The 26,447-nt window shown below is 41.0% G+C and overlaps 1 long non-coding RNA gene across 1 annotated transcript; it reads right to left on the bottom strand.

Annotated features, from left to right (window-relative positions):
• Positions 1-6,899: 6,899 nt before the first annotated feature.
• LOC140845753 (uncharacterized) lies at positions 6,900-9,026 on the bottom strand. The gene is made up of 3 exons (XR_012124623.1): positions 8,869-9,026; positions 7,897-8,047; positions 6,900-7,048 (listed from the first exon to the last, which is right to left on the bottom strand). It is a non-coding gene; the product is annotated as an uncharacterized lncRNA (long non-coding RNA).
• Between the last annotated feature and the right edge of the window lie 17,421 nt (positions 9,027-26,447).

Raw genomic sequence — 26,447 nt, 5'->3', positions numbered from 1 at the left:
TCAGTCATCCATTATTATTTAAGTTTTATGAATATTTGTTGGCTCATGGAAGATATAATATTATTACTAAATTATTTAGTTAACATACTTTCTTGATATTTACATAAACTATAAATCATTTGTCTTATGATTTTGATATTTGAACATTTTAAATTATTTTTGTACATAAATTAACAGCATACTCATTCATGATTAATTATTGTAGAGTTTTATTTTTATAATAATATTCATTTTTGAGTCAACTAGATAGAATGATTTCAACATAGAAAGCTAATAAGAGATTTTCACTTTACATCTAAAAGCCTATCTACATGTTAAAGTAAGTATACAGATAGATCATAGTGATAAATCAGAATGACATGCCTTGTAGCTAATAGTGATGTTGTCATGATGACTAGATATGTTAACCAATGTCATCTTGTGATCAGTGACCAGGCACAAATTCAGGGATAACTGAAATGATGGTCAAGTGGGCATTTGGCTCATCAACCTTACAAAGCTGAAAGCCAAAGCTGAGGCCAAAGGCAGATTTTTGGGCAAATATCAAGGATGATTGGTATATCTCTGTACAGATCACACACGAATCATGTATCTGAATCAGGTAGTTCAGCATGAAACACTCTGATTACGTTTGTTAAGTCAGCCAGAAATAATTTTCACTTTCTCTGGCATAAAGAGATAGAACAATTTATTCCCTACAGGAACTCTAGCAATAGTTTCTGGGTGAGGCATTGCATTAATTTAAATGCAATGGTTAAGTTTAAAGGTTAAATGCTCTTACCTGATTCCTTTGACAATTAGGCATAATTGAATATAAAGTGATTTTTAAGAACTGGTATTATCCCTTCCACAACATAAAAGTTAAAGCAATTTTTAGTCAGAAAACTTAATATGACTTTAAGATCAGAGTTACTACAGTTAAATATATGGTCCCCTTGTTAGTCAGAAAATTTTCCTACAGAATACAAATATTTACCTTAATAAAAAGTCCTACTGTTACAAAGTCTAAAGTTATTTATTGAAATGTGATTTAGTTAAGATTCTTCTACTGTTATAATTAGCATGTAGGCATAAATGACAAAAGGAACCATGACAAAAGTAAATTGATTTTAATTTTGGCTTTTTAAATACAGCAGTTTCTCTGTGGTATTTTGATAGTGTCGTAGGGATTGTACATTACATAATAAAAATAAGTTAAAAATAAACATTTAGCTTGTGACAGAGTTTTGGTAGATTTTTAAACAAATATCAAATTGATAAATCTGACCACGATCAGTGGGTCAAATGACCTTTGAACCTGCTGTTTCATTATCTACAGGTCTGTGGGATGGTGACTCCCTTTACCATTTGCCAGTTGATAATAAAACTGGCTATTTAAGGGCAACATATGGATCATTAAAGGAGAATTAATCCCATGGAAACAAATTGTGATCAAAGTCATGAAGTCACGAAATAAAGTAATTAATGGGAATTGTTCAGATTTTTAACAATTGTGGTGGTGGGATCATACATGGATACAACAACTATGGTCTTCAAGTTATTTTGGCATAAACTGCCTTGAATAAAAATGGTGAAAGAGCATCATATTAATAGAGTCTGATTTATTTTTAGGTACAAATCTAGAAAATGGAAAAAACTGAATACCTAATAATAGGGTGTGTCTGCTCCTCATCAAAAGATATCCTCCTCATTCGTAGTGTAGAACTGACCCCAGGAGATGGTTGTTCATCCGGGGACTACGTTTTCCAGCCTCTCGTGCATCCATATATTTCCACATGACAAGCTCTTGCCAGTGGGATACGAGTGAGTAGACCTGATGTGTGTTCCTTCCTGGCCAGGACTGATGATAAGGCTGTGACTTCTCCACACTCTCTGTATCTCTTTCTGTTGGCTGGGTGCAGAGGACTTTAAGGCATCTGGTCCAGGAGCCAGTCTACAGCTGGTCAGCAACCTCTGATGCCTGGTGGAAAAAGGTGAACTAGGTCTATCACATTCTTAACTCTTTGGAATCTAAATGGAAAATACAGAAAGAATTGGTCATTGACACTAAAGGCTGAAATTTCAAGAAAAAAGTGATTGTTAATTCCAGGTGGGTTGGTATCTGAGCCTCTGGCTCTGAGATTGGGGTTCTTGCGAGTTAGCTGAGAAAGGTACCAGAGCCCAATGCAGTCCTGGAAAAAGACCAGGCTGAAATTGGAGATGGGAGTGAGGGCTGCACTCTAAAGAGACGGGGGTGAGGGGCAGAGAGAACGAGGCACCACAGTAGAAGGCCATCCAAGACAAGTGGTCACACACAGCGGAGTTTTTACATGTAGAAGTAGTGCAGGACCTATGGAGGCTTAGGTAGGGGACCAATGTGACCTGATCTATGCTTTAGAAAAGTCACTGGGGCTTCTGGGTAGTGTAGAGAGGAAGAGGGTGAAGTCAGGAAGACCGGTTAGGACAGAAATCCAGATGGCAGAGTGTGATGGCTTGGAATTTGGTTGTGGCAAGGGAGCTGGTGAGGTCTGTTTGGATTTGGGCCATTTTGGGGCTAGGGCTGAAAGGGGCATGGAGTGTGAGAGATGAGAGTCAAGAACATCTCCTGGTTTTTGGCCTAATCAACTGGGTGAATGTTGGTGCCATTTATTAGAGCGTCAGCTCTCCTTGTTTTGTACATCGAGTACCTGGAACATGCCTGGGAAATGATAGATGCTCAGTAAATACTCATTTAATAAATGAATGGGGAAAGTTTGGTAGTGGGGATATGTATATAGACGTATCTTTATCTATGTCCATTTCTTTGCCCATATCTGTGTCTTTATCTGATTTGAACCCAAATCTAGGTCTGTGTCTGTATTTTGATGGGGGAACTGTCAATTTTTCTGTTTTATTCACGGTAAGTTTTAGGTACCTATTAGGCATCCAAAGGGATATGTTGTATAGGCAGTTGATTATATGAGTCTGGAGCTCAGAAGAGATATCCAGGGAGCGTGATATAAATTTGCAGATCATTAGCATATAAATGACATCTGATCCATGTAACTAAATGAGAAAGTGTATCTAGATAGGCAGCCTGCACACTGAGCCCTGGCACCCTCCACCATTTGTAGGTCCAATAGTCCAGCCAAAGAGATGAGAAAGAGTGGGCAACGAATGAGTGGAGTACCAGACCGGAGAAGCCTAGAGAGGGAGTGTTAATTCTTTTAACTCTTACTGAGAAGTAAGCTCAGGTGAATATATGGACTTCAGCATTGATTTTGACAAGAGGAAATCATCGGGATAGTTGTGAGTTGAAGCTGTGTCATTGGGCTGATGGAGCTGGAGGTCGTATTTCCTGATTGGAGTGGACAGAGGAATCAATGGGAGGTTTAGGAAGAGAAACTTGGTTGGAGGAGCTTTGTTTAGAATAGACTACAGAAGGGGAATGGGAGCTGGAGGAGTACATGGGATCAAGTGAGAGGGTTCTTAATTTTTATTTTACTTATTTAAAGAGAGAGACATTACATCACTGTGAATGACCCAAAAAGGAGAAATTGATTATACCGAAAAGAACGGGAATCATTGAAGAACTGTCTTCAAGCAGCTGGAGGGGATGGGGGTTGTGTGCTTAGAGGAGAGGACAGGGACACTGCGGCAGCACAGGGGACAGTCAAACACATGGGCTCAGCTGTAGAAAGACAGGTGGAGATGATGAGCAGGTGTGGCTAGGGAAATGGTGGAGATTTAAGGAAAGACGAGGACAGGTATGAGGATCTTAGAAAGTGGGAGAGAGAATTACTAGGAAAATGCAGTAGAATTTTCTAACAGTTTCAAGCCTATTTGAGGACTCTGAAGTGAGTCCTGTCAGCATGATTGTTTGAATCTCCAGCAATATTTGGCTGTTCAAGTTTAGGCAGACAACAGATTCAAAATACTCCAACCAACAGTGCAGAGGGAGCCCCTAGGGCACCGCTAGGCTGGTTGTCATTGGCTTTGGATCTGGGTTGCCATGACGTCTGATGATGGATGGGCAGACAGGACCATTGCTAATTTGGTGAGCACTTAGCACAGAAGTCACCAAGCCCCGTGATGGGCCAATGATGTAAATGAAGTGGTTTGAGTTAAGACAAGAGGGAGTGGATATGGTGTTGTAAACTGGAGAGTAACTGATCCCTCTAAGGACCCACTGCTTCTTACCTTAGCCCACCATTGCTGCTTGAGTTTGTGGGGCCAGCTGATCAGATCTTAATATTATTCAAGAGAAGCTGAAAATATGTTTTGTTTTGAAATGTCCTTATATAAACCATCTGCATGCCAGAAAGCCCTCAAAACAAACAAAAAGCCCCAAACAATCAATAGGCCATCAGTTTGCAATCTCTGCCATTGTGTAACTTCTAAGTTCTCTACAGATTAATTATAATCATACATTACATCTTTTAAAGGTGTTACAAAATGCTTTCACATGCGTGGCTTCCTTTAACCCTTAAGAAAAACTAATTTGGTAAATATTATCATCTTCATTTCAAAAATAAGAGAACCAAGGCTGAGAAACTCATGCTCTTAGGTCTTTTTCAGAGCTTCTGGGTGCTGAAATTCTGTCTTTACCTTCATTTCTACCTCTTTTTACCTCTTATGCTCAGCTGAACTACCCATGTGTCCTTGAACTTGACACTGTCTTCTTGCTATGCTACCCTTGGCTATGGACCCCTCAGCTTTGAATCCCTTCTTTACTCAGTTTCCCTGCTTTTGTTTTTTAACCTCTTCTCTACTTTCTACCCATACTTTAAGGCCAAGTTTAAATGCCTCCTGCATGCAAATATCCTCAGCTGGCTTTGTGCTCCCTTCTCTGTTAGGAATTCATAGATCATATTTGGCTGGGGTTTTAGATGCACATGTGTGGCTCCCGAATTAAACCTTTGAGGACAGAGAGCAAGTGTTATTTCTCTTTACAGCACCCTGTGGTATCCTCACAAGTCTCTACACAGAACAGACATTCAGTGATATCTGTTGAATTAATTTTTTGCAACTACTCTCAATGGCAGGACAAAAGTTATACATTCGTTGTATGGTCCACAATGCAAGTAAAGCCTCTTTGGTTTGTTTTCTTCTTATTTTCAAACTGCTTCTGTTCATTTCTGTGTGGCTGGATATGAGTTACTTTAAGCATGCTAATTTAATGCTTTTTTCCCCAACCTGTTAAATTTAATAAATCCCCTGAATCAGCATAATAAGGAAGCACATTTCCATCTACAGCCAAGGTAAGGGCTCAGGCCCTGACCTGGAGGACGGCTGCAGTGGGGCCTCAGAGCCGGTACAAATCGGCCACGGATGACGGTTAGGCCACATCTCATTCACAAATAGCTGGCCAGTGATTGCCGCTAACAGGCTGTACTGTGGCTCCGTTCCGTTCTTCAAATGTAAATCAAGATGTCCAAAGAGTTTATTAACCAATTCCTCAAAGAGTATACCTGATGTTACAAAGAGGCCCCAGCTGAAGGAGCATTTTATTTATGCTCTTGAGAAGGTAAAGAGGTAAAATGCAGTGAGACACTTTCATGCCAATAGTGAGTCAGAAAAAAGAAGCCACTGTCGGTCTAACGGTGAGATGAAAGCAGGGTCATGTGTGGACTGGGTCTAGAGTGCGCTACAGTATTTGCTTCCATCAGCTCTGATGGAGACTGAGCCCAGAGAATGCTTGGAACTGCATTTCCTACTTATTGTTTTCTTCTTATTTTCAAACTGCTTCTATTCATTTCTGGGTGGCTGGATGTGAGTTACTTTAAGCATGCTTTTTTCCCCAACCTGTTTAATGTCTTCAAAGAGAACTAAAGATGTATTTTGCATTAATGTTATTAAGTTGGACCTGCCAGGAATTAATGAAGAAACCTGGAGAAAAGGGAGAGTTTTTGTTTTAAACAAATTCATGTTAATTTATGTGCTTCTGAGCAAGTTAAAAGTCCTTAGTACATGTATGATTAAAATAAAAAGTCATGAATTTAGATGGATGAATGGAGAGGAGAGATGGTGGGCAAGTTGCAGATGTTTATTATAATCAAGGTAATATCCTGGGTTGAGACAGAATTTTTGAACAAGCCAATTATTATCGATTGGCTTGTAAAGATTCATCTTTTGCTCCTGAACTGTCTTCTACCATATACCTTAGGTTGTTCTCTGTATCTCAGTGGGAACAAGGATATTACAGGTCGAACGAAGGTCTCCCCCACTATTAAATTAATTGGTAGTACCAACTGCCTTTAAAATTAGCCCTCAATCATATTTTTAACATAAAGTAAATATGTATAATAATGTAGTCTAACTTTTTGGAAAATGATAATTCACAGGAGCCGGACATAATAAATCAGTAGGACATCTAGTAATTTTGGATCAATGGATATTCAGTGAACAAGTTAATATAGATAAATACTCTATGCCATTTAACTAAATGTTTGTGTTTGTTGATCACAATCTCTTTTTAAAAAATAGCTCTTTCCGTTTCCTTTCAAAAGTAATACATGTAATTAAGTGTGGGGACTTCTGAGGCTGACAGGCTGGCCTTGGGATCCCTCTCTGTCCCCACCAGCTTAAGGAGTCAAGGCAAATGATCCCAGTTTTTGTTTCTTTCCAGCAGAAAGGCCCTACTAACACCTCAGAGGTCTCAGTAGTAGCCTTAGGCCCCCCCAAACAGGACGCGTTGCCCAAATAATGGCTGTATTATCATCCAATTGTTATGGACAATACATAAGTCAGAAAAGATGAAAGTGAAAATTAACATAACCCCACAACACTGGTATATATTTTTGTGGCCTCTTTATGTAATTGTACAGAAAACGAGATTGTGCTGCACCTGTGGCTTTTTAATTTCCATTTAACAAAATATTGGCAATAGCTTAGATGACATTATATATTAGAGGAAGGCAAATAAAGAATTTTATTCATTACACGTTTTTGTGAGATGGATTTGGGACAACATGTAAGAGCTTTAGAACTTCCATTCTCTTGGGCGACAAAGTAGCCTACTTGTAGGTAAGTGGCCGCCACTGCTGGCTGCGGCTCCGGCAAGAGTCCATCTCTTTCCATCATTGAGCAGCTGTAAGACATACAGGGGAAGGGGTGATTCTTGAGAACTAAGAACATTTTTTTTTTTTGGTAGCTTGAAAGCCAATTTCTATAAATAACCGAATGCGAAAGAAACTACTGGGCTCTCCCTAACTCTAGACACGGAGTTCAGTGGAAAAGTCTAAGCAGATGTTCAAAATGAAAACATAATGTTGCATACGCACTCCAAACCCAGGACCCCTCTTCTATGTCTGATAAGGTTATTTATCTCGTTTTCCTTTAATTGATTTCTCGTGCTGGTTTTGCGTCGGGGGATGCACATGTTTTGGTGAACTAATATAATTGCACTGGGAACTTTCCACAAGCGGAGGAAGTAAGGTTAAGCATATTGGGGTCCTTTAAAAAGGTGGGATAAGCCTGGACGGGTTCACTGTCATGGGCTTTAACCCCCTTTCCTCTACCACGCTTTGTGGTCCCTGCGAACTTCTCTTTGGCCGGCTGGATCCTTGTTACGGTGTCTGGAGGGGCCACGATCGGAGACGGGAAGCCGAGACTGGCCTCCTCCTGTCCTGTTGGCGACCCCCTGCCATGGCTCTTCCCCCTGGCAGTGACCTGGAATCCTGCAGGACCAGCGTCAGTGGGTCCCCTTGGAGATGACAGCTCAGCCAGGTGGCAGCCCCTCGGAAACCAGCGCCAGCTTGGGAAGGAGGGTCCCCACTTCAAGCTTCGGTGTTTTCATTCCCCCGATCTCTTCCCTTTCCCGCCCCCTGCTCACAGTTACATCTCTGTGTCACCTTAGTGTGTCCCCCTTCCCGTTTCCAGTTCTCCCGTACCCGTTAGTTGACTATTCCTGGTGTTAAATTCTCCTCAAGGAAATACCTGGTGCATTTCCATTTCCAGACTGGACCATGCCTAGAAGAAGGACCAGCTGCAGGCTGTGTTACTTCATTCATTTGCCGACTCCACGGGGCTGTTAGTCTCTTCACCGTTTCTCACCTGGTGGTGGGTGGCTAGGTTAGCATTCCATTTGCTAAAAATGTAAGACAGAATTTACTCCCAACAATACTCCAGCGATTTGTATTTCTGTGAGGTTTTCTATGTTGGTAAACTTGTATTTGTATATAATAATACAATACCTGTGGACAAAAATGTCTTAGGAACAGCAGACTTATTTTCCACTGTAACTCCATAACAAAAAATATGTTTTTCTTTCTAAAGGACATGGCTTGCTTGATTCATGTTTTATTTATATATCTATAAAAAACAATTTAGAGAATTTCTTGCTTCATTCTCACCTGGAAAAGTGAAATCCCCAGGAGAAATTAGTGTTTCTCTATAACATGTTTTGTGACTAACACGCTCATACATTTCTATGTTGAAAATTACAGAGAATTTTAACCTTGCAATGCCAAGCTATTCAGTCATTCTGTCCATTTTATACATATGTGATTTTGTTTTGTTCATTTATCATTTGAGCTATGCAGATAACAAGTAAGAAAAAATATTTAGATGCAAATATTTTTGAAAATTACTTAGAAAAATTACTTACAAAATTAGAATCTTATTTTGGGTAGTGTATTTCCTAAGCTTGTTGTTCAGCAATTATGATATAACTTTTCAATGCACAAAGATAAAAAATACTTGAAAAGAGACATACACTCTGATTCAAGTGAGAACTCTAATCAGACCTGGCCAAGGACAGGGTCTTTTCGACCTTTGTATTCTGCGTTGCATGGATTCACGAGGTTGTATACTGTAAAGATGATATTTTTTTTACTCCCAGTATTTCCCCTTTATCCATTCAAGTTGTAGTAGCATACTCTTTGGGGGAAAAGAAGAAAAGACACTTACCTGTCCAGCTTGTATTTCCAAACACCAAGTCCACTGAGGGGAGAGGAATCCATCCATGGGAACTTCATGAAAAAGGCATAGTTTTCAACCTCAGCTGCACCTAAGAATCACCCGGAGAGTTTTGAAATACTTCACTGTCCCAGCCATCCTGGGCACCAGTTAGGCTGATCTCTCTGGAGTTGGGAACCAGGAATCAGTGTTTTTTTTTTACAGCTCCCCAGGTGATTCCAGTGGATAGCTAAGGTTGATGACTCTTGCTCTAAGGGAACCAGGAAGAGAGAAGCATTTTATCTCACTTAAAAATGAGACACCCCAGAGCTGACTAGGGAGAAGAGAGAGGCCTTCTTCCAGGAGAAGCAGGGACTTCAGCTGTGCCTCTGGCCACACCCCATAGAAGGATGGCTGCGTGCCACCACTTCGAGGGAAGCAAGGCCAGATGGGCCTTGGGACGTTTCTAGTTTCATGGATGATTCCTGTGTCCCACATTTGGTTTAAAGGAGCAGAGAAGGACCCGGAAGAAACATCTTGGTAACTTGGTCAAAGAGATGACCAATAACCAGAGGTGTACCCATGCCTTCTCTCCCTTTGAAGTTGCATAATCCCTGAGCCTTTATAGGACCCTGAATATGGGGATCGAGGAAACTGTTCTTATTACTGAATTTCCCCACAGCTTGGTGAGATGGGGCCCACACATGAATCTAGGTTGATTTGTAAAGAACAAACAGATGTGATATTTCTTGCCACACATGCAGGTCTTAGTATCTGTGGAATGAATGAACTGAAGCACCATTTTCACACGCTGGATGCAAGGATGATACATCAAACATTGTCTCTAATACTAAGAAAACTCATCATAATGTTCCTACCATTCAGTTGTAGAAATATAGTCCTGGGTGCTTCTGTACAAAATACACTCCTGAGCTAGTCCTAAGGATGAAAGGAATTCAGTTTGAGCCACAAAAGTCGCAAACGTATCTCTTACAGGCTATTGAAGCTGGGTCCAGAATGGCTGTTGACCTGGCAGAGGGCTCCATCTGCCGATGGTTTATTATACAAGCTCTGGGCAGGGGCTCATGCTGGTTTTCTTTCAGGGACACCCTTTCAGGGGCTATAGCGTTCCTCGTTCCACCCGCAGGGAATCCTAGATGGCTCAAGTAGTTGAAGGGAAAAAGTGGGGGTGGGAAGGTGACGGGGAAGTGGTCTGTGAGCTACTAGGAGTGGCATATCTGTCTTCCTCTGTGCAAGGTTTTCTGGGCAAGGCTGTAGTATGGGCACCCCCTACTACTGAGGAGGTGGCAGGTGTAGGACTCCTGCAGACAAAACCTCTTTCCAAGAGGCTTGTCACGAGGAGAATGGGGCGCATCATCTGGCCTTTCAATGTCCAGTGGGAATCTCTTCCTCCGCGTGAGTCTAATTTTCTGAAAGAACCAGTTTTATCCTTCACATATGATATGCGTTCAGTGGTTCTTCCCTCATATACTTCAGTTTAGGAGGCTTCCCTGTCATACAAAGAGCATTTATGGCATAACTACCTCATTGTCCAATTAAAGAACATTCCTCAAAAGTGGTTTTTAATGAGAAAAACAGCATGAGATAACAAAATGATCAGATTGAACTGATAGAAGCAAACTCAGACCAGCTATGACAAAAAGCAAATGTAAAAGTTTTTGGATTTACTTAGCTTGTGTGGTCTTATTGGTAATTAATGTGTTATTTATGTCAGACCTTTTGAACATTGAGAGTAGCTCGTGCATCCTTATCCCTCTGCTACTGTTTCTGGGAACTTTTTGGGAACCAGGATTGCAGCTTGGGGTCCATTCACCTATGTAGGAAAGAGAAGTGAGACCTAGTCAGGCTTGCACTGTGCCGAGGGCTGGAAGAAAGAGCCCTGAGCCCACAGGGCCTGGCGGTGTGATATCAGAATGGGATGGGGTCTGGTTCTGCTCCTGTTCTGGTAGTTCTCTGCGTTGTCCTACGTTGTACAGCTTATTAGAGGACAGCAGAGAATAATCTGGTTTCTCATTATGCATGATAGTGGTCTCCTTCATTAGCATAGGTACATACAGGTTATTAATATTTTTTTTGGTATTAAGAAGGATAATTTTGTTGGCTGGGAGTCTTGCCACATTTTGATCTCTTCTACCTTTTTGTTAGGACTCAGTCACTGGTATGCTGGTAAAGTGGTTCTCTGGAAGAAAAATAACCCCCACCCCCTGCTTTGTAATGTTGACCAGTTTCTACTGTGTAAACATTCCCACCGTCTCTGATTTCAGGCTACCAAGCTGACAGCCCTGAAGGTGAAGTAGGAAGATATTTAAAAAGTTGGCTCTTGTGAGCCAGGGAGGGTCGGCTCCGTCACACGCCTGGACATCAGCTGCCCCCTCTATGGCTGACAGGCGCTGGGTCTGCCCGGGTGTCTCTCAGCCTGAGGCTGTGATGAAGAGGTCTCCTGACCTCAGCTCAAGTCCCTGCAGCCAAGGAGAGGGAGCCCTATGCGCAGGCTTGGGAACAGTTAGCCGAGCCAGAAGCAGTTCCCATTTGGTTCTGAGGAACCATCATCTCCTCACGGCGTGGACTCCTGGGAACGTACCTCCGGAGCAGCGGTCCTTCCTGTCGCTTCACTCCCACTGCCCACTACTTTATTCTGCTGTCTATTTATTTTCTCTTGCAGGTATTGTAGCCTAGAGACAGAGGGCAAAAGCATCCTGTGATCAAGACACATAGTTTTGGTTTATGTGAGAGCTGGGGGATCCTGGGCAATCCACTGAATGTTCTGAGTCCCGGTAGTCTTATCTTTACAATGGAAATACTATTTATAACAAAGTGTTGTTGAAAGTGTGGATTAGGATAACACAAAATACTGAGCGCGGAGGAGGGGCTAATAAATGGCGGCTCTTATTATCAGTATTCCTAGTTTGTCCCCATTTGCTTCCAGCCCTGATGCTGCTCCCCATGCTCCCCTTTACTGGGTGTCTCCTAGGTGACTCCTGTTACTTTAATGTAGGCTTCTTTACTCCACATTAGGGACCAAGACCTTCCTGAAGAAGGCCTTAGAGCATCGTTTGCCAAAGTGTTTCCATAGCACACGAGCCCTAAGAGATGTTTTGTGAAGAAAACGGGGCTGATTTTATTCTGTATGTGGAGGCTCACGGTGCACATTAGCATATTAAATTCCCTGAGAAGTCCTGCAGGAAAAGAATAATCCCATTTGACTTCATTAGAAATTTCTTGAAATTATTTGACTACATTCCTTTCTGTGTGTGCACGTGGGTGTGTGCAAAAAACCTGTGCATATCCGGAGGCACTGAGTTCTGTGCAATGTATTCAAGCAATGCTCTTTAGGATGATTCACAGAGCAGGTAAGTGTCTTTCCTGCAAGCAGGGCACATAGTGAGATACAGTGAGTTCCTCTCTGAGAGCACCTATATTTCTGAGAGGGGCTGCAAACGTGTTAAAAGGATGTATGACTTGAAGAGGGGCATCAGTATACCCAGCGGGTTTGCTTTTATTAGGCCCAAATGAAGCATTTCTCACTATGTTATCTAATTGAACTTTAATATACTAAAATATGTGTAATACCCTTGTATGTCAAGGGAACTTATATTTAACTTTTGGCTGTATCTTTGGAGTTTCAAACACCATAATCATGACCTGATTAAGGAATCTAAATGCAATTAAATAATTATTTTCCAAAAGTGAGCTTCTAAAACATCAGCTAGAACCTATAGATGTGAGAAGTCACTTGATAATTTGTTACATTTGTAGATTAACTGTCTCTATTTCAGTTTCTCTCAATTGTGTGTGAGTTTCCCTTCTAGAATTTCACTGAGGCTGTAGGCAGTCCAGTGATTACTATCTGAGTTGCTTTCCTACTAGGCACAAGTCCAGTGCACCTGTGAAGGAGTTTTTATTTCAATAAACCCAAAAGTAATTAAAAATTGGAGAGCTATAAAATTGGCATTTGAAGAAGTGGTCTGTGCTTGGAGTGCTGTTGTCAGGAAGTGCACATTCCACAAGAGGGACAATTTAGGAAGGAACTGATTTTAATATTTTTTAAGGTAAGAAGAAAAACACTAAGTAGATGATTTTTTTTCTTAGAAAAAGATATTGGCTGATATCATTTTCATGTGTGAAATTTGAAAATACTTGCTAATAAGCTTTTAGGTTTTCAATAGACTTTGAAACATATAATGTCCACATTTTCCTTCTTTGTCCTGTGTTTTATTAATGTAAAATAATTAACGTGACATTTCTTGCTCAGAGGATGTATCAGTGCTATTCAATGTAAGATCAAAGGTCGGGGTTCAGCTGGAAATTGTGCTAAGCAGTTTGGAACCATTTTGAAGAAGTGAATGAGCCTTATTTTAGTGTACAATTAGTGGCTTTATCACAGTTCAGGTTCAAATCTAGTTTCAAACTAAATAAATTATTCATTAAATGCAAATGGTTCTATCTTGCTACTCTTTTTTCTGCTAATGTGCTGGTGAAGGAAAAGAAGTATTAACTTTTATTTCAGTTGCTTATGAATATTCTCGAAATTTGCCAGCCTCTGAGCCGTGTCTGCTGGCTGCATGCTGAGGACTAGCATGGAGCTGTGACCATCTCCATGGCCAACAATTGACATCTTGATTGAAAAACCCACAGGCCTACAGAGAAGGGCCTTCTGGGAGTAGATGAGAAGGTCTAACAGATGATAGACGAACCAGGGCTTGGAGCCCCCTGAGCTCCTCAGAGTGAAGCAGGTCAAACAGGGCGGGATTGGTGGGTGGGGCGTGGCGTCATTCAGATACAGCATCTGTAGCAAACAAAAGTGATACAAGGCAGGAGTTGGGATGCAGGTGAGGGGACTGATCACATGGCAGGCGAAGGCCTACTTGGCGGGGCTGGGAATGAAGAATCCGTAGCGAGGAGACTGGACGGTGTGGGTCTCTTGCCTGTGTGTATCAGATCCATTTCCTGCCCTTCACCCCCCAGCTCTGCCCTGTGTCACCCAGCCTGCCCTTTCCACACCGCATTTCTGACTTCCGCACTCATCAGCCCCCAGTTAGGCTTGGCCAGTGGCAGGGAACTGAGAGAGGCTGAGGGCAGGCGGGGAGGAAAAGCCCTTGCTGGTGTTTCTAGCTTCTGCTGATGTTCCCGCTCTGCAGGCCCTGCCCCCACCCAGGCGCGGGGGCGCCAGGAGCCCTTTGCTCTCAGCCCAAGGGGTGCTGGCAGCTTCCAGCAGTCAGTGTCTGGGTTGCCAGCCACTCCATGTTTCAACGCTTTCTACTGCTCACGTCTGGCTGGCTTCGATCATAGTTTTTATTTACCTGGACTTCAAAGGCAATTGAGTTTTGAGATTCCTGGTCTAAGTCCATATAAATATTTGAGAAGCTTATGTCTTATTTATTTTTAAATTTCCTGCTTAGCAGTGCCTGGCACGCACGTAAGTTCACAAATGTTTGGTGAGCAAACGGATGGGTGTGGGTGTGGGCGGGGGGCCACTGCAAAATAGTTGTTGGGTCAGGCCTGGGGTTTGGGAATGCTCAAGAGCAGGATGGGGGGTGTGGAGCAGGGGGCTCAAATTTTTCTGAAGGCTGTTTGGGCTGACACTGGGGTGGGGCAGCTGGAGCCTGCCCGCTCATCTGTTCCTCTAAGGCACCTCAGGAGGACCTCTGGGGCTTCAGGGACCAGGGCTGCGGATGAGTGATGTAGAGGCCACATTGTCACATGAGTGTGGAGAAGAAGACGGGTTCAAATCCCAGCTCTAACCAGAGAGGCTGGCGTAGTTCGTTCTTTGAATCTCCGTTTCTTCATCAGTAAAATGTGGGCAATATTGCCTGTTAAGTAGAGTTATTTAAAAAATGTATGTAAAGTGCTTGGGACAAGTTAGGTGTTTAATAAATAGTAGTTATTACTGTTACTATTTTCAAAATAAATTGAAGGTGTGAGCTCATGAATTAGCAGCTTGTTACAAAGGTAAGTTCTGAGAGAAGGCAGTGTTTTTGTGGAATAATTTCAGTTTTTTTATTTCTGGTATTACCAGAAAGGACAGTGTTATTCTAACATGTTAAAATACATGCATGCACCTGAACTTCACTGCCTATGAATAGAGCTTCATTTGGTTGGAAACATCTTCCAAATTGCTAATATAATACATTGATTTTAACAACTAGATGTGAGATTATTTGAAAATGCACCTTTAAAAAATATCTGGCTAACCCTTACTTGAAATGTGTAATTATTCTTTGTCTTGTTATTTTTGATATTGTTTATTTCACTATTATATTTCTTCTACAGAACACCAAAGTGGTTTATAAGTAGCATCTTATTTTTGTGTATCTCATGTACTATCCAGTCTGTATAATGAGGCTGTTTCTGTATTTTTGTATATTCTGACAGTTTGTTTTCATGGGACTATAATGCCTCCTCCCCAAACCTTGTATGAGAGATATACATACAAATTCTTGTTTTAGGAGTCAATCCATTTAGCAAAATGTTCCTTTTGTTATAAATATTTTCATATATCTGCATATATATATATATATATATACACACACACACTCATAATTTTTAGGTATATATACAGTGTTTATATAATATATATATACTTAAACACTGTATGTTTACAGTTAACATGATGGCATGTTTGATCTGAATGCCAGGACGGTAAGTTTCTGTTTCAAGGAGATTTGAAAGAAACATTTGAATATGTGAATGGTTGGAGGCCCCTCCTCCCTTTCACAAGGTCTTTTCTATGTCTCCATACCCGGCAAAGGAGGTGCTGATGGGACCAGATTTCAGGTCTGCAGCTGGGCTGCCCCGGGTATTGAGAGGGATCACCCCCGTGTTCAGCCTGCCTTCTCTTCCCGTTGTCTCCAGGCACCAGGATGTTTATCCAACGAACAAGTGGATTGTGGGAGGAGGAGCCACTGCAGATGGGCTGTGAGGTCAGGCCTGGTGTGGTGAATTTGCACTGTTTGAGCTTGTCTGTCTTGCTTGCTTTCCTCTCACAGAAGCACTTAGGTGCTTGGAATTCTTGTTTCAGACTGTGGTTGATGATAATACTGAGATTTAACAGGGACAGAGAAGCCCTGCTCAGGCCCCTCAGCTGCAGGCTAACAAGACGGGGGTGGTTCGGGTTCCCTGAGCGGTGGTAGCTCTCTCAGGGACCTGCAGTGAGAGAGGGTGACCTGGCCAAGGGTGGGTGTGGTCCCCACCCCTGATGTCTAATACTGCAGAGCCTCGCTTGGGCTTACAGATGAGCAAATTATTTTTGTTATTTCATTAAAATTAAATGCTAAGTGTCATTGTTGGTGAAAAATCTAAATGCTGCATTTCTCGTGGGTGATCACTGTGGCTTAAATTAAATATCTCAGAATGAGCAGTAAGGAGTATTAAGTACTAAACCTCCATGGACATACATGCTGGCATAGATGTGCTCAGAGTCATCTCCTGACATTGGACAATTATTTTCTCAGTCTTGATGCTGCAAATGGCTGGGAGACTGTGCTACAGTCCACATCGTTACCTATGACTTTATTATCCATAATCAGTGGGTAAATATTTTTAAAACATGAACTTTAAATTCTGCAAAATAATGAAATAACTTGAGAAAACCCATTAACTATAGAGTGCTGTAAACATGGGACAAAGTATAAAACATGTAATTCGAATGCATGGTTGAGATTAGAAGGAAGAGGGACCCCTTGTTCTGGGAGCAGAACAAAGAAGGCACCTCTTACAGGCTAAGAGGCTTTTTATGACAGGGTTTTTTGGCTGGCTTTTGAGGGGACTGGTCAGGGAAAAGGTGGGCTTGTGGTGGGCTGATGTGTCCTCTGGAAAATGCTTATAGCCGAAGTAAAGTGAAACCTAGGTCTCTCTCAGATGGCAGGTGGGCTTATTCAAAATGGCTGTACTCCTGTCTGGGCTCTCTCAGAGATATCTCTCAGAGATAGTGGGCATCCTTAGAGGAAAGCTTGAATCCCAAGAAGTATAGGACTTGCGGAAGCTGGTGGCTGCTCACAGGGCCCTTGCTGGGCCTGAATGACCCAAGGCTCTCAGTTTAACCAGCTGAGGACCAGAGGTTGATCAGTATCTCAGGTTACAAAGGCCAGATGCCCACTTCTGCTCTTTGCACCTCTTTTTCTTCCCATCTGTCCTTTCATAGGCAGTGCTGTTATTCACTGATTTTAGGTTATTAGCCCTCAAGGGATCTTGGAGATTATTTAACCGAAGTCTTTTGTTAGGTAGGAGGGCACATCGGGGCTCAGAGTTTCAATGGCTTCCTTAGTGGCAGAGCCAAGACAAGAACCAATTTTCTCCTATTTCAGAGTCATTCTACTCCACTTCCTTGTCTGTCTTTATTATTCTTTTCATTCAAAAAAAATGATACGATGGATGTGTGTGTGTGTGCAGGTGAGTCTTTTTGAACAGATGACATAGTGTACCTTGAAAACATTTTGGACTCCAAGGAGACCTGGTAGGGGACCGAGGTGTGCCTAAGGCTCTTTGTCGGCCGCTGGGGCTGAGTTACTTCCCTCCCTAGTTCTCCCAGGTCTGTGGAAGATGCTTCTTCAGCTGGTCCCCTGGAGCTGCAGAGCAGGAGAGCTGGGCTTGCCCATTTCATCAGCAGGCTGCGAGCAAATGGAGCTCTGGGCATGTAATCATGGTGCGCAGATCACCATGAGATCATAAGGCCCAGTACAGGGCTGTGGTTCCCTATTACCAGGAGCACCCCTTTGATGGTGGGTCATGCATTAAGTGTGATAGCAGCCCTAGTGGCACCTTTTAATCTTCAGGGGAGCTGAAGGATTCCCCAGTCTCATCCACTTCTGAAGGGCCGGGGTTCTGTTATTAGTCAAGCAGAGCTGGACAGAGGCATCTGAGACTCTGGCCAGGCTAGTAACTCAATGTCCTTTCAAAACTGAGATCTAGAAAAATTAATCAGCATTTATTTAATGGAGTAAGAAAAAGTAGTCTTTCTATTTAAAAATGTATTAGTAGCAGACTCCTTCTCTAATTTGTTTCCACTGGTCAAAGCAGAATTAATACTATTCAAATACTCAAGCAAACATTAGTCTTTTTTGCTCTCCAGTTTTCGGTTGCAGTTTTTGGAATGGGACAAGTTTTTGGGAAGCACATTAAAGTATTCCAACTTAGGTAACACAGGTTGCTTGTTTTTTTTTTTATATAAATAACACTATAATATGCAATATTTGTCTGGGGATTTTCAACTAAATAACTGACTTTCAATAAATTGTGACTCTTGGGGCATACCACAAAATCACCCAGCAGAAACCGCTTGATTCAGCATGGGCTGCTTTTATTTTTAAATTTAAATGTGCATGTGAATTATTTTCCCTCATTTGGTAGTGCTGCCTTCTGTCTGCGGTAACTTACACTGGGAAGTGGAGGAAGAAGAAAATGAAGCAAAGGAAAAAAGGGCTTTAGAACCATTCAGAGGTGGTGTTTTGAGGAGTGAAGGATCTCAGACACATGCAAGGGGCCCAGCCAGGTGGGTCCTGTACAGGTGGAAACCCAGGTGTGAGAAGGTCCCAGGAACCAGGGGGAATCTGTCAGGCAAGGAAGGAATAATACATAATAGATGACATTGCTTCTAGACAAACTTTTTCCTGGTAGTAAAGCTTTTTAAAAGAAATGGATCCTTTTACAGGGACAATGAAGTTAATATTTTTAAAATAGAGTGAACAACATGAAGCTTCTATAATGATGTTAAATAAAATCCAGAAACTCCTTTCACACAGCCACTTCTTATATAATTCAGACAAAAATGGAGAGTGTAAACATTAAAATGTGATTTGTTGAAGATTTTTTTTGTGAGAGCAATCTTAGAGACTCCCATGTGTAGTTTAGCAGCAATCTATTGGGGATGGAGATAGTTCTAGAGAAATGTATGGATAATCCTTTACATTCTTTCCCTTGAACATTGCTGGCTTTGAACAGCTGGTATTAAACAATATAGTTTCATTGTTCTCAGCTGATCTTGTAACACTAGTTTTCTGAGGTGCCTGTTGAAGGAGACTCATATATTTTGTAGCCTAAATGATCAGATTGAGAGAGTGTATTCCACTGAGAGTGAATTCTTCATTCTCACCTGGATGAATCCATCTTGGCAAAACAGGGTCCACAAAGGTGGTCGGTGAACAAGTTTGACTTCCTTCTCACGAAACAGCTTTGAATCTATTTAGAGGACCACTTGATTTGTCCCAGAATATCATGCCAATGGATATAGCCTACATCTTTTGAGGCTATAAAAATGATAAGATATTATACTATGCTGATGGACAGTGACTGTAATGGGGTATGTGGTGGGGTCTTGATAATGGGGGGAGTCTAGTAACATAATGTTGCTCATGTAATTGTACATTAATGATACCAAAAAAAAGATAAGGTATTAAAGTCTAGAAAATTTTCTTATCATGTGTTTATTTCATCTTGTACTTATCACATTGCCAAATGTGCGCTTGATGTGTAAATATTTAAGAGGTTACTAATATGGAATTTGGGATAATTTAGACAAGGGCAGAGAAAATTGTCATTTGAAGTGGTATAAGCTCATAGTATTAAACATGGTAGACATGTTTTAAATGTTAAGAGAAGAAATTGTCAATTATCTTCAAGGTTTATATACCTACATTTCATATCAATAATTGGCATACCTTTTCCTTAACTCCTCCTTGGAAATAAACTATGGACTAATCAGAATATAAATGATTAATATATAGATTACACATTTGTCTTATCTTTTCATTAAACAGGTTCTCAACAGACATCTATCAGGCAACATCTTCCATTAAAGTATTTTTTAAACTAACAAATAGCTATAAATTCTTTGAAATACACAATTGGAGTCTTTAAAAGATACGCAATTCAGAGTTTTTACTTTTTCATTTATTTTTTCTTACCTAATTAAAATTCCCTTAACCAGTACTTTAGTTCTACCTTAGAAAATTTATTGTTTGAATTCTTAGACTAGCCTCCCAATGAAGCTCTCGGACTCCACTGCCCATCCCAATCTAATCTAATATAGTATTGCTTACAGATTGTTAGACACACAATTTTTTTTATAGCTTTATTGAAAAATAATTGAGGTACAAATAACTATGCAATTCGACGAGTTTTGACATTGTGTACATTAGAGAAAACATTACGACACTCAAGAAAATCAACATATTCCTCACCCTGAAAGACCCCTCGTGCCCCAGGAGTCTTCCTTCCTGCCTTCCCCAATCCTTACACCTGCCACATCTGCCCCTGCCTGCCAGGCTACCAGTGATTGGCTTTCTGCCTTTTGTCTCTATATATTAATTTTCATTTTCTAGATTTTATTAAAATGGAATCACACAATATGCATTTTTTTTATCTGGATTTTTCTACTCAGCATAATTATTTTGAGATTCATTCGTGTTGTTGCCTATATCAGTAGAGCATTCCTCTTTATGGCTGAATAGTGTTCCAGTGTATGTATATATCACTCTTTGTCTATCCAATCGTCTGTTGCTAATCACTTGGATAATTTCTAATTTTTGGCCATCACAAATAGAGCTGCTATCAACATTTGTGTACAAGTCTTTGATGGACTTATGCTCCCTGTCTTTCCTTTATTTCATTTTGTTCCACTCTACTTGTAAACACAGAGGGATGCATTTAAAAGGATCACTTTGGTGGGTAATTTATCCTGTTGTTGGAATTAGTTAATTGATGGAATGAACTGTTTAACTGGTACTGAGTAGGCTTATACAGAGAAAAAGACAAGCTGCCAATCCCCAAATCAGTGACTGCAGCTCCTGGCAGAGACAACCTTCTACTCTCTTGTGCAGAACTTACCTGTATCTTTTTTCTTTATGAATTTTTTATATAAATAGTATCCAAATTACTTAGTAAAAGGAAAAGCTTTTACATGCAAAGTTACTATTTTTTTTTTATTTTAAAGAAATACGTTGTTTGGTTTTGAAGTACTATAATCCCTGTAGCCAAATGTTTAGACAGATTATTTTACATATTTGTGGATCTGTTTTTATTTTCTTTTTCATAGCAAAGACCTACAAAAGTTCTAACATTGATTTTGCTAGTGTATATTTAATAAATATCTCCAATCTCTTAAATAATGTTAAATCTCAGCCTCTGTTTATGTTTCACAGGGGAGTGCTTTGATGTATTATGCCTTCTTAACAAATGGCTGCCAGATAGTTAAGTGTGTGCTTTTTAACTAAAAGCAATTGCATTTGGGTATTTTAAGATAGCTTTTGAATTTAAGTGACATTTAATTAAGTTTATCAATAATTTTAAAAGCCACAAAGTTTACATATGAAATGAATTTATTTATAAATTACATTTCTGATTCTGCAAAATTTGAGTTGTCATGGCAAAGAGATCAAGCCAACTGGCAGTGGCAGTGTATTGAAATAATATTGTTTCAATATATTTAAAAAATGCAGTATTTTTAATATTGTGCAAACATAAATGAAGGTAGAGAGGAGGCCAAGTGGTTTCAGTCTATAAATCAAGCCTGTCCTTCAGGTTTCAGCTTAACTGTTTCTTCCATATTTTCTGAAGTACGTCGCTGCTTTTATTCTGCACCACAAGTCTCTAGTCCTTGCTTTTCTAGAATTTTTTTCAATTTGCAATTATGTATTTTTTAATTTGTGGCTTTGTTTATTAGGTAAAATCTCACCCTAGGGTTGTGGAGGTAAAATAAGCCCAGATTTATCAACAAATCTAAGTTTTATTTGTGCCCAAGGTGGGTGGGGTCAAATAGACATTTACATAAGAAAGAGCCTTTGGGATCAAAGAATCAAGGAGATCAGGGCTCCTGGCACAGCTGAGGAACTTGGCATCATAGATGCCGCTGGTGTGGAGATTACCGTCAAGAGGGGTGGCGTAAGCAGTGTGAACCTTTTCCTTCCATCTCCTTTTTAAAAGGAATTTGGGAATGGAACAAATTTTGATAGCAAAGTTTCCTTTCTCCTTTCTCTTCTTTCTCTGTTAGGATGGAAAAATCAGGCCTTTAAACTGTAAAACAGCTAGATTCCTTGTGCCTGAGCAGGCACCGCTCCATGAAACAGAGCACCTTTGGGTGTAGCAGCGTGAAGGATGGGCACACAGGGCAGGACGGACTTTCCCAAACAGCTCCTGGGTATCTTAGTTTGAATAAATTCAGAGCCAAGAGGGGCTTGGCTTCTGACCCGCTTGAAGGCTTCTGGAGTTGCCCTGCCCCCCAGTCCTGTGTGTTCCCCTTTTGGCTCTGAACTGGGCGTTAACTGGGTGTGGGTTTCAGGAACTCAGACTGGATTTCATCGTGGGAGGGTGGAATTTTATTAATGAAGAGATAAAGGGGAGTCTTATTATTATACATGAAAGATGTTATATTCTTGGGTTGTGATAGACAAAAATCTCAAAGAATTAAAAAAACCCAAGGGTTGAGAGGAAATTTGAAAGGCCTGTGCTTGAAACCTTGCCTACAGAAACATTTATTCAAAGACAGTGGGAAAAATGGCACACTTACAAAGAAACTACAGCTCTAAGTCTTGCATCAAGAAAAAGTGGAAGATGATAGAGAAGGTGGTACTGACTGAGAGACAATGAAAAGAGAGGGACTTTCTTATGAGAAACATTGTGATTTTAGAGGTTGGAGAGTCAGAGAAGAAAGGGAAAAAGAAAATATATCTAAATGCTCTTAAAGACAGAACTAGGAAGGAAGACTCAAGATTTTAGAGAATGAACTCCCCACTCCCTTTCTGCCCAGAGGGAGCCCAGAAAAAGATATAGAAAAGTGCCTTTGAAAGCTGAGGCAGGGAGCCAATAACAGGAAAAACTGTGGAACCTACCCTTGGTGACTGGGACAGCCACTAGAGGTTATGGAAGACGTGGACAGTTTGGTATTGGAAAGGTAGGAAAGTCACCACAGAATACTGCAGTCATTATTAATGGAATTTTAAGGTGTTGTGGTTAGTATGCATGGGGAGGCAGATTTGGATTATGTCACCAGGGAGCATGTTTGGGAAATTTATGGTGATAGGACTCTTAGAAAAAAATAGGAGTCAGATCGCATTCCAGTACATGGAGTTCAGACATGGATTAGGGATTGGATTGATGGATGGTTTACTTCTGTGTGAGAATCACCCTTTTCAGGGAAGGGACTGTGGACAGGATTTATTTAGGCAGATGGGGAACCCACTTATCTCATGTCACTTTCTACAAGGAATCGAAAAGGTGGTATCCGGGGATAGATGTTAGGAAAAAAAAATTCTGGGTCAGAAAGCAAAGATCGCAGGGAAGAGAGGAAGACAGGCATTCTGGTTCAATGAGGAATGATAGATCTACATAAATCAAGAAGAGAAAGACAACGGCTGACCCGAAAATGTTTAAAATTCAACGAGTTGTGCCTGAGAGAAGAAAACAGAACAGAAGAAAAAAGGATGCTGGTGGGAAGATGTGGCAAAAGGCAAATAAATTATGGCCATTGAAAGAGTGTGAGGTATTCTGAGCTCTGAATATTTGAAAATGATTGGAAGGTCTCTGGGACTTTACTGGTCCCTAGAAACCTAGGCTGTGGGAGCACTGGTAGTCATATATACGGTGCCACTGCAGTTTTGTGTGGTTCTCATAATAAATTATCATAAACTGGTGGGGCTTCAAACAACAGAAATTTATTCTCACAGTTCTGGAGGTCAGAATTTAGCTTAATTACATTTTAAAAGACCCTTTTTCCAAAGAAGGTAACATTCACAGGCTTCAGGGATTACAAAGTAGATGTGCCCTTTTGGGGACCACCATGTAACCTGCTACAGGCATGAGGGGGATTCATGCCTTCTGAATCTATGTGGTAGGCTTTTTCTTGCAGCTGTGTTCCCTAGGGTGGCAAGCACATCTGATCAGGGGCTGTTTTCTTGTGGTGAACTGAGCTATCGTCTGCTCTCTTTGTTTCTATTTCCTCATTCTTGATTCTTCATGGGGATGAAAAGTCAGGTCAACTTTTGTACAGCCGAACTGGTCATCTTAAAATTGGAGGGAGGGAGTAGGTAGCCTTTGCTGGGAGACCATTGTACACAGATCTCTGTGTGTCTTACAAGAAGAGCCACTGGCTATATTTTCAAGGATATTTGTACATTAAAAAAGCCTTGAGAGATAGAGATAGGGTGTTCCTCTGGAGCCAAAGGGAAGTTTATCCACTTTGGGCAAAGTTCAGGCAGGTTTACTTGCCGCCCATTATAAAATGTTAGGGTCCCCTAAGCAGGAGTTTTCCCAGCTGTGACGCAACCCTCTGTGTGGGCAGCTGTTTTTTTCGTTGTCCCATGGACTTGGGGACAGGGGCAACTGATATGCTCATGAAGCTCATGCTGTTTCTTTGCAGTAACATATCTTCTGTCTCTGACATAGGAGTCCTGTCTATCCTACCAGCATTTGTGACACTATAGCAGGCTAACTTATTAGCTTGCAGGTAGAGTAAACTCCCAGAGCCTTCACAGTTCTTGACAGTGTCCTGGAGGCCTCCTGGCTCAAGATTAATTCACTAACTCAACTCTTATTAGAGAACCAGGCAGCAAGTGCTTATTCAACTGTTGAAATAGTCGAATTCTGGTTCCTGTTTGCTACCATTCCCACTTGTGTACTTTTCTTATACAACTGCAGGGAAAGAAGGGGTTAGTGGTAGGGTTTTGGGAAGTGACATCTGCTATAGCAGTGTGATTGGAGCTGGGAGAGTGGGCAGAAGATTAATCACAGCAAGTTTAAGGCTGAACAGGGAGTTTATGCAACATAAATAAAAGTGTGAATATGTGAAGACATATGTATGAGTTTATTGCAATATGGTTATAATAGTGGAAATCTGGAAGCAACCTGAATGTCCACCAGGGGGGTTGAATAAAATATAGTGCAGCCATGCTATGGAATATTATGCAGCTATTAAAAAGAAAGAAGTATGTCTATATGTTTGGCCTCAGAAGAGATCCTCAACACATCACTAAATAAAAAGTAGAAGTTATAGTACAATAAGCATAGCCTGTTACTTAAAAAAACACTCTATATTTGTATAAACAAAGACTTTGGGATGGCACACTAAATGGTTACAGTTAGCATTTACTGCTTATTATCATGTTACTAAATCAAAGTATGAGAAAACAGAGCTAATAGGTTTTAAGTGAGTGGGAGTTGTTACTACGAGTTTAGCTATGAAGGGAAGGAAGGAGATCGGGAAGTACACAGAATTCAGGGAAGTTGGTGATTTTGTATTTTTAGAGGCAGAAGGGAAAACGGATTTGTGGGGAAGGAGCCACTGGAAGAAGAAGTGCATTCTGCCTTGCCTTCCCTCTCCGCCTGCTCACCAGCCTTCCCTCTATCGGCCTCTGCCCCCATCCCCCCTCCCTCCTTGCAGGGCACTGTCTTAATTGTGGGACCTCTTAAGTACCGAACACGGCGAGGAGAGCTGTCCCGGGACACGGACACGGGGCTGTGGAACTACGGAGACTGAAGAGACTGCCTGGGACGTTAGGGAAGTCCACGAGGAAGTGATATTAAAAACGTAAAGTTTGAATGACTTACTTAACTATTTTCCTTTGTTGCCACATTTGGTCTGTTTTTGAGATCTCATATGATAAAGACATATTTCAACGAATATATTCCCCAAGGAAAATGACTAGATTAAAGGGCAATGTAACCCAATCAAATTTCTTGATGCACATTTTCAAATTACTTCTAAAAAGGGTCCTATCAATTAACCCCCCATGAAGTCAGGTAGGTAGGAGAATATGCATTTTAATGAATTCTTAGGAATGCTGGGTAGTATAAATTTTAGGCTTTGTCCGTTTAATAGGCGGAACATCAGTACCAAGGATAAATCAAGGCATACTACTTGCCCTCTTTACTTATAAAATTATGTTTTAATTGCATTTTTTCTTTAATGATATCACTGACATGCATGAAATTAATTGTGATTCTTAATAAAAAAGGTAATTTCTAGGGGAGTGTTGGTATTCTTAAGAAGAGGAATCAACCTTTTCACCGATGTATCATTCTAATTGTCATTTTGTTCCTCTGATGAGATACTCTCGAGAATTGGGGTGGCCCTTGGGGGGGTGGGAATCATTGCTTGAATTAAAAGTACCACACTGTGGGTTCCATTCTTGTTAGGTGGAATCAGAGTTCCTTGGGTGCATAGATGGTACAAATCTTGTGGAAGACTCTGGAATGTACTCCCAAGACATTCCCAGAGAAGCTGGTATGAAATAAAGAACTTATACTAAGTCTCTAGAACAATTCCTGTGCATCCCTGTTGAACAGGCCAAAGGAGGTTCACTTGACAGTACTGTTTAATATGGCCGCAGCAAAAACTGCTCTCTTCAGTATGCACAAAAGTTTCTGAAGTGTGAGCATCTCTCAGTTACCTCGATGCTAACGTACTTTTTACAGGAAACTTTCCCACCGTGTATCTCAAATGAGAGAGATATTAGGACGTCAAAGCAACTCACCAGTCCAGATGGCTGATAAAGTCTGAATGTAGTTCTTTTCACCCAGTAGTGCCATTTCCTGAAACTAGCCCTAACTTAACAGCTGTACATGATCAAAGCAACAGAAGGGAA

The sequence above is a fragment of the Manis javanica genome, chromosome 13 (assembly GCF_040802235.1).
Source record: "Manis javanica isolate MJ-LG chromosome 13, MJ_LKY, whole genome shotgun sequence".
In the NCBI taxonomy this organism is placed as follows: domain Eukaryota; kingdom Metazoa; phylum Chordata; class Mammalia; order Pholidota; family Manidae; genus Manis; species Manis javanica.
This window is presented reverse-complemented; position numbering and strand designations above follow the sequence as displayed.